Source organism: Pleurodeles waltl, chromosome 1_1 (assembly GCF_031143425.1).
Source record: "Pleurodeles waltl isolate 20211129_DDA chromosome 1_1, aPleWal1.hap1.20221129, whole genome shotgun sequence".
Classification (NCBI taxonomy): domain Eukaryota; kingdom Metazoa; phylum Chordata; class Amphibia; order Caudata; family Salamandridae; genus Pleurodeles; species Pleurodeles waltl.
Window position 1 is genome coordinate 520,126,046 of NC_090436.1, and position 17,344 is coordinate 520,143,389.

General features: G+C 45.2%; 1 long non-coding RNA gene across 1 annotated transcript in view; it reads right to left on the minus strand.

The window, feature by feature from the left end:
* Positions 1-810: 810 nt before the first annotated feature.
* Positions 811-17,344, minus strand: part of LOC138285424 (uncharacterized) — a 142,431-nt gene continuing 125,897 nt past the window's right edge. Inside the window, exon 6 of the long non-coding RNA XR_011201591.1 lies at positions 811-879. This is a non-coding gene — a long non-coding RNA (uncharacterized lncRNA). The remainder of the gene's footprint in view (positions 880-17,344) is intronic.

The window sequence follows — 17,344 nt, forward strand, 5'->3', positions numbered from 1 at the left end:
TCCCAGTTCCAGCAGATATTTCTGGGCCAGATCTGGGATCTGGCTGACAGAAGCAAACATGCTGAATTTGCCCTGGTGTCATTTTCCGACAACAGGATATAATTCAGCAGCGCCCACATGTCTGCATTCTGTTTGATGCAGCAACTTGCAGTCAGGGAGAAGGCTTTCTTGTATTTACTTACGCCCAGGCCCAAAACAAAGGTCTGATTTAAAGAGACATCAATTCAACTATCATCCTGGCTGGAAGCTATATGGAGCCTATTACCTAGATGCCAATGCAATTGAAAGAAACAAATGCACACATTTTATCACTTTGCAAGTACTTTATAGAAACTAGGACTTGGAATCAGGTTTTTGATTTTGTTCAACACCCTATCTAAGAGATGTGCATGCACTGTAAAAATGCAGGATTTATGTGTGTGTATGAGTAATTACACAAATAATGATTTAAATGGCACCTATTATTTATTTAGTGTTCTTTTAAAGCACAGCTCATCAGAGTGTCAGAGTGCTGAACATCACACACAGAGGCACAATAAATCATGCAAGTTTGAAAATCAATGTAAAGGAAATGTTACATAGGACAATGATGGTTGTAAAGGGTAGGAATCATATATAATTTAAACTTGTAAACTTTATATGTTAAGAGTGAATGGTCAGGAAAAAAGTAAAGCCCAACAATAAAACGTAGCACATTGATTGTGGTTGTTTGTATTAACAAGGCTATATTACTTCTCAAAAGAACCTTTTTTTGCAATTTTAGAACAACAAATTGAGAAAAAAGCAATAAGGAACTAAACCCAAGACTTACAGTTTGCATGCAGCACCTTGAATCCTGTCAATAGATCACTGTGCTATATCAGGATTGCAATGTAGGAACTGAAAGTAAGAACATGATTTCAGTGTCAAAAGCAGTACCCCGTTTACCTATCTACATGAAATACAAATCTGTGATCTGCATGACACATGATGTGCTTTGCAGCAGGTACATTAACCTCTATGCTACTTCATGAGCCAGAACTGTGACTGGACAAAACACAGAACTCTCCAAGATCTGTATTAACCATTAGAACTGTCTTACATTTATTGAATTTCCCCTCAAAACTGATAGGCACACAAAGATCTCTACAGCCGATGTCTTAACTCTTTACATTTTTGTATTTAAAATGCAGCCTCTTTGTGGCCTACTAAGTAAGCAAGAGCAGATTTACTGTCTCATATGTCCTTGTCGCCAATTTGTTTGCAAATTATTCTTAAATAAATGTACAAATTGACTGTTAGGCTCTACTTTTCAAGCCCTGCCCTTGTCGCTCCACCCCTTTCCTCTGCTACACCTTGACCCCCAATATATGGGTCTCCAGGGTATTTGTTTTCCAACTGTAGCACTGAGTGAACTTCCTTTCTGGATGAACCTGTTCAACCCCAGTTTGACTTCTGATGCCTCCGATGGAGCTGAGGGAGTCTGAAGGGGTCAGTCACAAAAGTCTCCTCGTATGCTGTAAATCTTTGTATCAATCCTGGGAAAATGTAGGTAAAAAAGTAAGGTTTTTTACTGAAGAACGCACCATTTTATGTGACTTGCTTTTTGTCGTAGCAATACATGCCCAGGCTTTAGCAGCTAATGGTTTGGGGCAGAGCCCACATCTCAGCTGGTCTATTACTTGATAATTAATGCCATGGTAAGAGGGAATTAAAGCTGTTTAACAGCTAAATTGTTTTCGGTTTTCATCTCCTGTCTGGAGACTTTTCTGCAGCCAACCGGCCTCTGAAAGTGAACCACATGTTCTATTCTGCTAAGATTGTGCAGTAATTGGAGGCTGCTCTCTGCCCTGTGATTAAGACCATGAGTGCCCCTTTATTCCTTGGAGCCAGAGTGGACACAATAGGTCAGTGTGATACAACAATCAAGCCCTGGGCCTTCAAAGTGCCTGGACGTGTCACTGACCCTCGAGGTAAAAGGTATGCCAAGGTATAATCGGAGATGTGATTGACAGCAATGCGGCTGAACAACATTAAAGGTACTTTGGAAGTAAGGGCGTGCGTCCACGAAACAACTGTCTTAAGGTGTGCCCAGTGTCAAAAGCCCATGATGTGCGCAGAGCCCGCACATAGAGCTGATTCCAGGCGTACATCTGACCGACGTTTGGGAAATGTCGTCATCATTATAAACACTGGTAATCGGATTAAGGCAGCTGGAGAATGTACATTCATACAAAACGCACAGTTATTAAACAGATTTCAAATCAGAGTACATGTTTCTTAAATAAATATTAAAACTAAGTAGTTTCATTTAAAAAGTCCTTCAGTATTCCAATTTATAAAGAATAACATTATTCTAAAGTAATGTGTGTGCACTTTTCACCCCCATCTAAACACCCATCGTACTGCCAGATGCACGCCATTTAATACACTTTTTTAGAATGTGTATTACAAGTGGTGCCATTTTTGATGTTTTAACAGTGATAGAGCGTAGTTTAAATATTACATATGCTAAACGTGAAATGATCAATGATCAATAATGCTGCATAGAAAACGACAATAATTAGAGTAATGCTTAAACGCGCATCTGAAATTCAACTATAATGTATGAGGTTACCAATATACGTGAACTAACAATGATAAGTAAAACTGTTCATGCTATGATTTATATTAACATTCACGATATTGCATTATATTTCTCAAAGGCCTTAAGTCAGCGTGAGTTGTAGATTTTGTCTGCCTAGCTCTCATATTAAAGCATTTTCTCTGTTTTCCAGTGTGCTGACTCGCAAAGGGCCATGACCCTGCATTTGTTCCTTTCCTTTGTTTTATGTAACAAACCATATTCCATTCTCACCTGCATGCTAGCTGCCTTAGTGTGAATTCAAATACAATTTGAAACAAAAGTAGATTAATCTAATGTACAAGGACATTACACCATAGATAAAGGAACTCATGACCCACGAAGACGTGCCAAGTGGTGAAGAAACCCACCGGATGTGCCACCTCCAAAGACGTCACTTATGAAGACCAATCAAAGTGTTATAAATTATCGTGGGGTGACAATTGGGATTACCTAATGTATAATTTGATAGGTTAAAGATAGTGGGGTATAGTGAATGTCCAATAGAATTTTGGGGGAAGGTATTAAGAAAAAGGGATAAAAACTCATGTCACAGAAGGGACGAGATCTAGGTAGGGAATGCTATTGATTTTATCCAGAAACTCTGTCACTCTGTTTGGTGACTTTGAGACTTAATAAACCATCCTCACCCATAGACTGCCCTTTGCACTTCTCCTCCTTATGAGGGAAGTGTCCCCTGTCCTTTAGACAAGGTTAGACTTATGGCGATTCGACTGATGTCCTGAAGACGAAGACTGATCCTGTGTGCTTGGAGGGTAATTCTGACAATGCGATTTGTAATTTGTCTGTTTGCTTTTCCTTTTTAGGTACCAACTGCTCATTTTTATTAGAAGCCATAGTTAGATGTTTTCTAAATTGATGTTCTAAATTATTTTGCATGAAGCCCAACATGCTGATGCTAATTAGTGGTTAGGACAGGAAATTACTCTGACTGACGCAAATAGACAAAGACTGACGTTACACTATGCTGAACTGAGACTCAAGTGATATTCTTGTATTCTGATCTATGTTCACGCGTGCTATGTTCTTTTGTTTGTGATTCTTGCATTAATGAAATCTTATCACAGTTGCCATATTGTGACTATGCTCTTATGCTTCTTGGTTTTGAGACTGACACTTCTGCTAGTAGAGTGTAATCAATAGGGAATAAAATTCATAAAATTCTACCAAAAGGTGTGGTTATTCATGGCTGAAAGGTAATGGTTGCGTCGACAATTTGATTAATGTCTATAACCAAGGTAAAGTGTATTGTGGTGATGAATATTGATGACATTATTGATATATTGCTTGACATATTGATCAGTTATCTCGTCCTACGGTGTCTCACCACTGGGTCACAAGATTCATTGGCCTAAAACGAGTCCTAATGTGTATAAAATTGACATAAAAAGACGCGTTATCAGTTCTGGTAGCAGAGCGACGGTTTGGCCCTTGGGGGCCCTAGGACGGAGAGTCATTGTTTAATTTGTTTTTCTGCGATAATGCAAATTGGAGGTATGATGGGTTTCTAAGTTCACCACGACTTTCCCGGGATCTCGGAGCCTGCCTAAGTGAGTTGGGAATGTTCTCGGCACCATAATGTATGAGGTTTAGGGTTTTGCGCTTGCTTAGCTTATGTCTTTTGCAGGTGATTGTGAAATTTGTGTGTATTTAGACCAAGTAAATGTTGTTTTAGAAAGAGAGGGCGTACTCTGCAGTATGAGAGTAGGGAAGTCGGCGTACTTCATGTGAGTGTGGCGCTTGGTGCTCAAAATTATCGACGTGGTTGGTTGTTTATGTACGGACCCGTCGTGGTCTAAGACTTCGGAGTATGTTGACAAGTGTAGGAGACACTTGGGTTTATGTTGTAATTTGTGCGGTTTAATAGGTCAATTGGGTGTGGTTGACAAGTCAAGTTTGAGTAGATGTATGTGTGAAACCTTCGATGGAGATTTGGTAAGTTTTAAAGTAAACTAGGACGAGCCATTGATAAGTCGAGAGTAGAATTTGCGGGTCGAATTCTGCTTGCGTATGCGGGAACTGACAAGGAGAAAGTAGCGGCCGAGGCTTCAAGTGAAATCTCTGTAAAGTTCTGAAGCAAATGTGTTACCCTTCCTATAGTAAACTGGCAGATTTGTGTTGTCATTTAAGGTGCTCGCAATAATTGCATTAGTTTGTGTAGATTCGTGTGGGTTCAGTAAGGAGCGGACGAGCCGCAAGACTTTGTCAGCTGCAGTGTGTGTGAGTGTGACGTCAGTGGTGCCGCGCTGAGATAGGTCAGGTGTCGAGAGGGGTCGCGCACGGATTGGCTGCCATCCGTGAGAGGCAATAGTTGAGAAAGGTGGGTGAAGAGTGTCCTGGGAACTAAGTCACTTCTAATTAAATACAAAAAAAGAGAAAATCGCGAAAATGAATTTTGTTAAAGCATTCAAGATTGCTCTGAAAGGAGACACATATATTATAGCAACTGATGGTGAGCCTCCACCATCCGAGGGTACTCCAGCTTATATAGTCATGGAAGAAAAAGGCATTGCTCCATGTTTATGGATGAAACAGTGGCGCAAACTAACAGAGAAGGAGGGATGCTTAGCGTTTCCGGAATACGGAACGTTTAATACGAGGATTCTCGGAAGATTGAGGTGGATGTTAAGTGAACAGAACCCACCTCTGAGGCCAGCTCAGTATGAGGCGTTAGCAGTTTGGGATCTAATGGCTCTTAAACAGAGGCAAGAAAAGTTTCAAAAAAGGCTGAGAAGGGCAGAAAAATCTTATGCAGAAGCTAGATGGGATGACAGGAGTAAAATGTGGAGAAGGGGAATTGTTGATGGATTAAAATTATTCCCAGCAATAACACAGGGAGAAGAAACACAGGGAAAGAAAGCCTCCTCTAAGACAGATAGAGACTCAGGTAAATCTAAAGAGAATAAAAGACCTTGGGAAGAGGAAGATGATTCAGACGATGAGGAGTTTATGGACAGGTTGTTGCACGATCGCCCACCACCTTATGCGGTGAGCGACAGTGCTCCGAGTACTAGTACGGACCCTGGGAACCAGACGCAGAACAAGGGAGTTGCTGATACGGTACAGACTAGTGATACAGCTTTGATACAAAATGGTATCAGTGTACCCACCGCACCAGACATACCGATACAGTTGCAACCTCCACCGCAGATACAGAGAATCTACCCAGACGTTCCAGTACTAGAGACTACTACAAATCTGATAGTGCCGCCAGACCCGATATACACAAAACCAAAGTTAATACAGATTGAGTCAACTCCGAAACTACTGTCCCAACCGCAGCCACAGCTGATACCAGGGTATAACCCTGTAGCTGGTCAGCCATTAGTACCTGTTCCGGGTACTTTGGAACAGACCTATGGAGTTACTGCTCCACGAAATCTGGGACCAGGTCCGACACCTGCCGCCATATCATTACCAATCACCGTCGGTCCACCAGTGCCATTGTATGCCCAGGGTAAAACTGATGTATGTGATCAGGGAGTGACGACTCAAGACGTGACAAGAGGAGGGTCTATGGGAACCCCTCAGATAATGGCACCAGGAGAGCAAGCAGTCGAACAGCCAAAGTCTTTAATGGACCTTAGTCCAGTGTGAGCACCCATCAAAGCAATGCGTCAGGCAGGGTTAGGAGTTTTAACTCCACAGACAAAGAGTACAAATATCTCACATTCCCCAATGATGCACGCAGGGAACATTTTGTTACAGGGTTTCACAGTTCAACAGCTAAATGAACGGTTAGAAAAGACTTATACTTCACAAAAGGCTGCAGTGGTTACAGTCGAACCAGAAAAAGAAAAAGAAGACGAATACCTGAACTTTGTAAGATTAGGGGCAGAAGCTGCTGAGTTAGTGGAAGGTACAATGGGAGTAAACAGATTGGAGTCATACACGGAAGCAGAATTAAGATTCCTATGTCCCAAAATTACCAAAGAGGTAGGCAAGGTACATCAGAGATTAGCGAACCTGGCAGATAAATACAATATTGGCATTGGAAACACTAAACATCTGAAAAGAAGTTACAGATTAGACTTCGACTCCAAAGATTTTGAGCACATGAGGTCTGCGGGAATGAAGGCACATTTGAAAGAATTGTTGCAAAGCGCACAAATTTGGGGAGCACTGGAAAAATGGGAAGGCAGGTGGGAAAAGAAAAGAGACAAGGAAAAGAGTGACAGTCCAGGGTCTAACCAGGCTAAGGCCTCCCCCGATGTAGATTCAATAAAAATATTACCTATGAGAGAGACAGCTGGTGGTGTTTTAGTCCATGTACCGTGGTCCAGAGGAGACATCCTATCTTTTTCTAACGATTATCCCAGATTGAGAGAGAAACCGATCGAGTGGTATCAGCAAACAGATAGGTTTGTGAAACTTGCAAAGTGTCTTTGGGAAGACCTGAATACCTTGTTTGAAATTATTGTTCTGCCTGATTTGTGGCTTGAATGCAAGAGAGGGGTAGATTGGCCGACAAAGGAGCCGGCAAGAGATAAGGTGACCGGAGCACCCTCTGAAGAGGTGATGAAATATTATCATAAGGTGACTGAGTTTTTGAAACAGAAGGTGTCGCCGAAGGTGACTGATTGGCAGAAAATTGATCGGACCTCTCAAGAGGTTAAGGAATCAATACATGCTTACTATGAAAGGTTGCCAAAGGCATTTAAACATTATAGTGGTACTGAAACAATTGAACCGAAGGACATGAATCATCTTGTGTTTAGATTCGTCGAAGGGTTGAGACCGGAAGTTAGTCAGATGATTAAGAATCATTTGATTTGTTGGCAAGCAAAGCCAATTGATGAAGTGTTGCAGTATGCAAAATACTGTAGTGATGAGATTGAGCTGAAGCAAAAGAAGCTGAAAGAGAAAGTGATGGTGATGGTGATGCAGAAAAGGGCTGCACAGGCAGGAATACAGGGAAATGGAGTTCAACAGATCATACAGCAACAACCGCAAATGAATGGTGTGTTTCAGACCCAGCCGAGGGGTCGAGGGTTTGTGAATCGCGGTCCAGACTTGAATACTGTTGTGGTTCAAAATGATGTGCAAGGGGCGAAAAAGATGTCACCATGTCACGCGTGCGGGGGCGTTGGGCACTGGAAACGGGAGTGCCCGAATATGGTGCAGGATGGTGTTGTTCAGCAAAGTGCTAATGTCGGTACATTACAAAATTTACAGGGCCCGAAAATGAGACATCAAAACCTGAATTTTCAGAACAATCTGGTACAAATGCAAGGGGTACAGCCCATGCAGCAGATGCAAATGCAGCGTTTTCAGTCAGTACAAATGCAACCAGTACAACAGCAGGTTCCTATGGTACCTAGACAGCAAATGCAATTACCGCTGGCTCAGATGGGACAGCAACAGGTGATGCTTCCTCAACAGGTCACAGGTCAGGTAACGAATCAAAATCATACAGTACAACAATTCCCATTACGAGGTGAAATTAGCATGAATGGGGAATGGCCATACGAAGCTCAGACAGTGAGGAGTGCAGGCTTGCAGCATCCTTAGAGGTGGATCAGAGAGGCCCATATGTGGAAGGAAAGGTGATGGGTTACAAGGTCTCGTTCCTGGTTGACACAGGAGCCACATGCTCCACAGTTAGAAGTACAGAGGTTCCAAGATTGCCTCTTTCAGGGCGTACCATAAGAGTGGTTGGAGTAGCAAATCAGTATCTGACAAACCCGATTACAGGTTGAGATCAGCAACTTTCAGGGGCTACATAGGTTTGTAGTCTGTGACTCGAGTCCGGTATCCCTACGGGGAAGGGACTTACTGTGCAAGACAAAATGTTCAATTACCTGTTCCAATGATGGAATTGAAGTGCAGACAAATAGTGACGATGAAGGAGACGAAGGTCAGTTTTTGGAGGAAGAAACAGGGACAAATGAAGATTACCCTTTGATTACTCTGTTCCCGATGCATACCTTGATTGATTTACCTTTTGAATTACAGGGAAAGGTAACAGAGAAAGTATGGGACCTGATTGGAAAGGAAGTAGGACTAATAATACTGTGCCATTAGTGTATTTCTGAGTCTGTTTTGAAATTGTGACTGTTTTAAAAAATTGTGCCCGACTTTTTTGCCTTGTTTTTCGTGTTTTTGCCCCTTGTGCGCTCCCCCTTGCTCTCCGCTCCCTGCGGCCCCACCCCCCTCACGCCCCCAATCGCCGCTCCCTCCCGCCTCCCAGCTGCTCCTCCCTCCCCCCTCCCTTCTTAATGGCTGGCGCTTCTTAATGGCTGCGGACGCGCGCAGCGGGTGCGCCGCTGGCGCACCAGAGGCAAGCCCGTCTGCGCCCGTCCGCGCCTGGACCGCGCCCAGCGCCACCCCCCCGGTCCTCACGCCCCCCGCACCTCCTGCTTCCGATACTCGGACCGCGAACTCCTTGCCCTCAACCCTGGCCCCTCCACAGAGTGCTTCCTGGCCACCCCGAAGCACACCAAATGACCTTTTTCCTGCCGCACCTGCAACTTCTCCTGCAACAGAACTACGAAGCCAGCAACAACCAATACAAACCACCTGCACTGCATCCTCCTCAACACACGCTCCGCACGAAAACACGCCACCGAGCTCTGGGACCTGCTCGGCACCACCGCCCCAGACGTGGCCTTCCTGACCGAGACCTGGTGGAACGACTCTTCGGCCCCTGACATCGCCATCGCCATACCTGACGGATACAAGATCACCAGAAGAGATCGCACCAACGGAAACGGCGGAGGGATAGCCATTGCCCACAAATCCACCCTCAAGATCCACATCCACACCCACACGGACGACACCCTCAAGACAGCCGAACACCTCCACTTCCAGATTCACACGGACCCCAACACTACCCTCAGAGGAACCCTCATATACCGCCCCCCAGGACCAAGAGCCCCCTTCAGCGACACCGTCTCCGACCTCGCAAGCACCCACGCCCTCACCTCTCCAGACTACATCCTCCTGGGAGATCTTAACTTCCACCTGGAAAACAACAACGACGACAACACCGCATCACTGACCACCAACCTCCTCAACCTCGGACTCCGTCAGCTGGTCAACACTCCCACCCACATCGCCGGACACACGCTTGACCCACTCTTCACCTCAAGCAACCACATCTCTTTCAGCCACACCTCCGAACTCCACTGGACCGACCATCACTGCGTCCACTTCTCCTTCAAGAAAAACACCACCGCATCCCTCTACCGCCTCACCGCTGTTGGGGAAAAGTCACCAACGACCAACTAACCAGCACACTCGCCAAAAACCCACCACCCGAACCCACCGGCCCGAGCACCGCCGCCATCAACCTCCATCAATGGATCCTCAACTGCGCCAACACCTTAGCCCCACTCAAGAAACCCACCGCCAACCAAGAAAAGAAAAAACCAGCATGGTTCACAGCCGAACTGACCACCTCCAAACGCACCTGCCAGAAACTCAAGAAGAAATGGATCCTCGAGCGCACACCCGACAACCTTGCCACCCTCAAGGACACCAACCGTGAACACCACCAACGGATCCGACTCGCCAAGCGTGCCCACTTCACAGAACGCCTCAACAACAACGCCCACGACTGCAAAGAACTCTTCTGCATCGTGAAGGAGCTCTCCAACCCTAACGCCAACGTCAACGACGTCCCTCCCTCCCAGAAACTCTGCGACGATCTCTCCACCTTCTTCCACCAGAAAATCGCAGCCATCCACGACAGCTTCAACACCGCACCTCCGCCAGACCCCACCCCCGACGACTCCTCCCACGCCTGCCGCCTCACCACCTGGACCCAAGTAGACGACGCTGAAACCCTAACAACCATGAATTCTATCCACTCAGGCTCTCCCACGGATCCGTGCCCACATCACGTATTCAACAAAGCCGACGCCACCATCGCCCCCAAACTCCGCAAGATCATCAACCTCTCCTTCAACTCCGCCACCTTCCCAGACAGCTGGAAGCACGCAGAAATCCAACCCCTCCTCAAGAAACCCAAGGCTGACCCCAACGATCTCAAAAACTTCCGACCGATCTCTATCCTCCCTTTTCCAGCGAAAGTCATCGAGAATATCGTCAACGCACAGCTCGCCCACTTCCTAGAAGTCAACTCCATCCTAGACCCCTCACAATCTGGATTCAGACGAAACCACAGCACTGAGACCGCACTCCTCACCGCCACAGATGACATCAGACAACAAATGGACAACGGCGAAACCTCAGCCCTCATCCTCCTCGACCTATCTGCCGCTTTCGACACAGTCTGCCACCGCACCCTGCTAACCCGTCTCCACGAAGCCGGCATCCAAGACAAAGCCCTCAACTGGATCTCATCCTTCCTCTCCGACAGAACCCAGAGAGTCCGACTCTCACCCTTCCGCTCCAAAGCCACCAACCTCATCTGCGGCGTCCCCCAAGGATCCTCTCTTAGCACAACGTTGTTCAACGTATACATGGCCCCCCTCGCACGACTGGCCCGTCAACACAACCTCAGCATCATCTCCTACGCCGACGACACCCAGCTCGTCCTCTCCCTGACCAAAGATCCGCTCACCGCCAAAACCAACCTCCACGAGGGACTAAAATCCATCGCCGAGTGGATGAGCAACAGCCGCCTGAAGCTCAACTCCGACAAGACGGAAGTCCTCATCCTCGGACGCACCCCTCGGCCTGGAACGACTCCTGGTGGCCCACCGCCCTCGGACCCCCACCCACCCCAGCCAGCCACGCACGAAACCTCAGCGTCATCCTCGACTCTGCTCTCGCCATGTCCAAACAGATCAACGCCGTCTCCTCTTCTTGTTTCAACACCCTCCGCATGCTCCGCAGGATCTTCAAGTGGATTCCAACAGGAACCAGGAAGACGGTGACTCAAGCCCTCGTCAGTAGCAGACTTGACTACGGCAACTCACTCTACACAGGCATCCCAACGAAAGACATCAAACGACTCCAATGCATCCAGAACGCATCCGCCCGCCTGATCCTCGACATACCCCGCCGATGTCACATCTCCCCCCACCTGAAGGACCTCCACTGGCTCCCTGTGGAAAAAAGGATCACCTTCAAACTCCTCATCCACGCACACAAGGCACTCCACAACACCGGACCCACCTACCTGAACACCAGACTCAACTTCTACGTCCCCACACGTCAACTCCGCTCGGCCAACCTCGCCCTCGCAATCGTCCCCCGAATCCAGCGCAAGACCTCTGGCGGCAGATCCTTCTCCTTCCTCGCCGCCAAGACCTGGAACTCTCTCCCCACCTCACTACGCCAGACCCAGGACCTCCTCACCTTCAGGAGACTCCTCAAGACATGGCTCTTCGAACGCTAGCAGCACCCCCCCCCCAGCGCCTTGAAACCCTGTCGGGTACATAGCGCGCTTTATAAATTCTTGATTGATTGATTGATTTAAAAGGGGTAGAACCAGTTAAAGTTCAGATAAAGTCAAATGCGGTGTTCCCTCAGGTACCACAATATCATATGACACAAGATGTTCTCATCGAAGTGTCACAAATAATTGCAGATTTTCTCAGACAGGGAGTCCTGAAAGAAGTTTTGAGCAGTCCGTGTAACTCTCCCATAATGGGTTTGAAGAAGCCTTGTGGGAAAGTTCGAATTGTACAGGATTTGAGAAAAATAAACAACATTGTGATAAAATGTTGCCCTGTGGTGCCCAATCCAGCAGTAATAATGTTCCAGGTTCCCTGTGATGCTGAATGGTTTACTGTCGTAGACCTGTCACAAGCCTTCTTTTCGATACCTCTTCATGAGGAAAGCCAATTTTTGTTCAGTTTCAAATTCCTGGATAAGGTGTACAGTTGGTGCAGAATTCCTCAAGGGTTTTCTGAATCACCGTCCATCTTCAATCAGATATTGAAAAAGGATTTGGAGTCCCTGGTGCTGCCTTTTAATTCAACTCTTGTGCAGTACATTGACGATTTGCTAATTGCGTCCAAAACTAGAGACAGTTGTAAATACGATACCATTGCATTGCTGAATCATCTGGGAAAAAATGGGCATTAGGTGTCACCCAGAAAGCTACAATACTGTCAGAAAGAGGTGAAATACTTAGGGCATTTGATCAAAAGAGGTTCCAGGAGAATTTCAAAGGAAAGAATGACAGCCATCTTACAAATTAACCCCCCAACGACAAAAAGAGATGTCAGGATCTTTTTGGGAATGGTGGGCAACTGTCGCCAGTGGATGCCCAACTTCTCGATCATTTCAAAACCATTGATAAGGCTGACAGGCAAAGAGATCAAGGATGAGCCATATACCATAACCTTGTCTAAGGAAGAACTTGAGTCATTTATGGAATTTAGAGAATGCATGTGCAGGGCACCAGCATTAGGAATGCCTGATTATACGAAACCTTTTCTGTTGTTCTGTCATGAACGTGATGCTTGTTCTTTGTCTGTCTTAACACAGGTCCATGGAGATGCAAATCGCCCTGTAGCATATTTTTCAGCTACCTTGGACCCTGTCGCAGCAGCCTTACCGGGTTGTTTGCGCGCAGTTGCAGCAGTTGGTCAGAGCCTTACTCAATGTGAAGGCATAGTCATGGGATACCCCCTAACAGTAATGGTTCCACATTCAGTTGACATTCTGTTGACTCAAACTAAAACTCAGCACATGACAAATGCTCGTCTCACTAGGTATGAGACGATCATACTGGGGTCACCAAATGTCTCTCTTAAACGGTGTAATGTATTGAACCCGGCAACCTTACTTCCTGTTGAAAACACTGAAATCAAAAATGAGGAAGAATTTGAACATGACTGTCTTGAGGTAACTGAGCTATGTACCAAACCTCATCCAGACATTCAGGACACACAGTTGAAAGAAAATGACTGTATCATGTTTGTCGACGGGTCTTGTCTAAGAGATTCTGCTGGAACACTGAGAGCTGGTCATGCGGTATGCACTATAGCTGGCATCGTTGAAGTCTCCTGGCTCGAGAGAGTGTTTTCCGCTCAAGTGGCAGAATTAATTGCCCTTACTAAGGCATGCCACGCAGCTGTGAATTTGAGAGTCACTATCTATACTGACAGCAGATACGGATTTGGGATTGTACACGATTTTGGCCAACTTTGGTCACAGAGAGGTTTCATGACCTCATCTGGTTCTCCCGTGAAAAATGGTGAGCAAATAAAGGATTTGTTACATGCAATTCAGTTACCTCTTGAAATTGCCGTGGTGAAATGCAGTGCTCATATTAGATCACAAGACTTTGTATCCATGGGAAACGGCTATGCAGATCAAGTCGCAAGGTTTTGCGCATTGAACTGTATATCATTCAAGGAGCAATGGGAACTATTACCACAAACTGAAAATGACACATATCTGAACCTTGCATTGCGGGTAGTCGACACATTAGATGAGGTAAAAACATTACAGAGCCGTGCGAGCAAGGAGGAGAAATGCTCTTGGCAAAGAATGCAATGTGTACAAAGGGCTGATGATTTGTGGGTCTCAGAGGAAGGGAAACTAGTCTTGCCAAACAGTCTTCTATCTCAATTTGCCAGGTTATATCACGGACAGGCTCACCTTGAAAGGGATGCAATGATCAGGTCATTCAAAATCGATTGGGTCAACCCAAAATTCAGACATGCCGCAGAAATTACCTGTCACAGGTGCATCATCTGTCAACAGATGAATGCCGGAAAAGGAACCATGGTAACTTTGAGCCACATTGGGAGAGCTGGCGGTCCATTCAACAAGATGCAAATGGACTTCATTGAAATGCCTGTCTGTGGAGGATTGAAGTACGTGTTGGTGATTGTGTGTGTTTTCAGTCACTGGATTGAGGCATATCCCACACGCAGGAATGACAGTCTGACAGTTGCAAAATTATTACTTAGGGAACTGATACCAAGGTTCGGGTTTCCGGTCTCTATAGAGTAAGATAGGGGCAGACACTTCAACAATGAGGTGATTAAACTACTGTGTGCCGCACTTAACATCGAACAAAAGCTGCATTGTAGCTACCGCCCCGAAGCATCAGGACTAGTAGAACAAATGAACGGTACTTTGAAATCGAGAATGCCAAAAATGTGCGCAGCTACCAATATGAAATGGCCAGATGCATTGCCTTTAGTGCTGATGTCAATGAGAAACACCCCAGACAAGAAAACGGGACTATCCCCCCATGAAAGCCTCATGGGTAGAGCGATGAGATTACCAGCAGTACCTGCAAATGCGCTAGTGAATATTACAGATGATATGGTGCTGGATTACTGCAAGGGTTTGGCTGATGTGATTCGCTCTTTCTCTCACCAGGTGGAAGCTAACACATTGCCACTGATTGGCGATCCAGGCCACTCTCTACAAGCTGGTGACTGGGTGGTTGTCAAGAAGCACGTGAGAAAGTCGTGTCTAGAACCACGTTGGAAAGGGCCATATCAAGTAATCTTGACAACTACTACTGCTGTAAAGTGTGCCGGAGTTCCCAATTGGATACATGCCAGTCACACAAAAAGGGTAACGTGTCCTGCCGAAGAGGAACCCAAAGTTTCCGGCACAACAGCCTCAGGAAGAGAGGTGTCAGGGCCAGAAAACAGTCAAGAAGAAACCGAGACTACCGGAGAGCCCACTGAGAACAGCCTCGTCCCTCAAGCAGTTAATGAGTTCGAGAGAGGTGACAGAGTGCCTATCTCAGTAGAGGCAGCAGGAGAACTAAATCAAGGAGAGGTTCTCCCAGAAGTAGACAAATACGGGTTAGAACTTGAACCCGGTACAGACCCAGAAGAAGAAGAAGAAGAAGAAGAAGGAGAAATAGTAGAGAGAAATCAGAGCGAGCCAGAGCTTTCTGAGCCAGCTGCAGGTCCATCAAGTGAGAACGCCATATCACAAGGGGAGTGCGCTGCCCAACATCCTGAAAAGACACATCGAAAGAAGACGCATAAAGGTGATAACTGGCCAGAGAAAACACTCTTTAAGATAAAAGACACACCAAATGAAACAATAACAGAAGAAAACAATACATCTCAAGTGGAAGACTTAAGTGAAGGAGAACAACAAGGTGAACGAAGGCTGAAAAGAAAAAGAGTTGCAAACAGAAGATATACAGGTCTTGAATAGGCGTATGCTAGAACATCTGAATGGCAACAAGAATTCCTAGCATTCTGTTTTGATCGAGAAGTACCGGGCCAATACTACGGTACCTGAACAAATCCAAAGAAAAACCTGGTTAAAATTGAAAATCTGAAAACTGGAAGAGAGACTTTATAATTTACCGAAAGTGACACTAGAACTGGATTGACTTTTAAGAAACCTGATTATGACAAGCTGATAACCTGATTTGACAAAAAGGGGTCCTGGAGTGAGTGAAGACGCTGTAAATACATGCAGAGAGCAAGAGAATATTCTAAATCATCCTCAAGTTGATTGTTGATCTACTATCTGATTCTATACAGACATGGCTTATAATAGAAGTAGTAACAAGGGAAGTAAAGTGTGTGGTTGGCTAGGGCTTATAATAGGTGTTGTGTGTGCAATAATAATTGTGGGAGTGATTGTGGGAATGCCGTGGATAGAGAAAGAGACCATTAATGCTACTTCAAAACCTGAAACTACAGCACTAACACCGTGGGAGAGATTTGAGCAAGATGCAAGACACCTGCATGAGGGAACTAATTCCAAGGGGGAACTTTCTACTAATGTCTTCTATCGCTTACTAAATGAGTATGTGGAAACTATGGATGCGAAAGAATGTTATGTATGCACTAAGATTCCTTCATCTGTGCAGGATGGAGTTACTTATCATAGCCTCCCTCTTACTTATGGGATAAGTTGCAGATTGCTACTAACAAGGTTTTATAATCAAGAGCATGTGCAATACTTTTATTCAAATCTGGACGTTGTGTTTTCTTTTGTGCCTGTGATTGAATTTTAAAATAAATTAGCTAAGGAACATGATATAAAAATAGTTAGAGGATTCTTTGAGCCAACGCTTACATTCGGAACTGTTTATGCACACTGCAATAATTTGACTTGCTTATTATCACCTGTTGAGAAAAGCTTTCTAGATCACACTGATGATAGACGCAAAGCATTGAAGGAAAGATTAGAAAAAGGGTTAGAAAAACGCACATACGCAAATGATTACGCTTACACTGCAATCAAGACACAAGGCAAACTAGCTATAGATGCATTACATGTAGGTAGGCTTTGTATATATAGGCCAAAATCTGAACAGGACAATTTGTTTGTGGGAACGAGTGAATGTAGACATGTGTTTTTGTTTCAGAGTAAATGGACATTTATGTTGAATGGACAGGATCCAGCGATCCCTGGAATCTATTACATCTGTGGACTTAATGCTTATTACCGTCTCCCTAGGGGATGGTATGGGACATGTTATTTGGGAATAGTATTCCCAAAGATTTACCAGATTGATGATTTAAAACAAATACCTAAAACATCTGAATTACAACATCCTAGACAAAAATGAGAATCAGTGGCGGCTGTCATTGGTGATATATTCGGAGCTATAATCCCTTCAGTGGGGGTTATCTTGAATTCTATGAAGATTCAAAAGTTGTCTTCTATTGTGGATAACATGCTGACAAATTTCACAGGGGCTATACTCCTGATGGATACTTAACTTGCTGCAGAAAGAGCTATGACTCTTCAAAATCGGCTTGCTTTAGACATTCTTTTAGCAAAGAGTGGAGGGGTCTGCAAGATGCTCAACGAGTGTCATTGTTGCTTGTTCATTCCGGATAACAGTAAAAAGATTAGAAG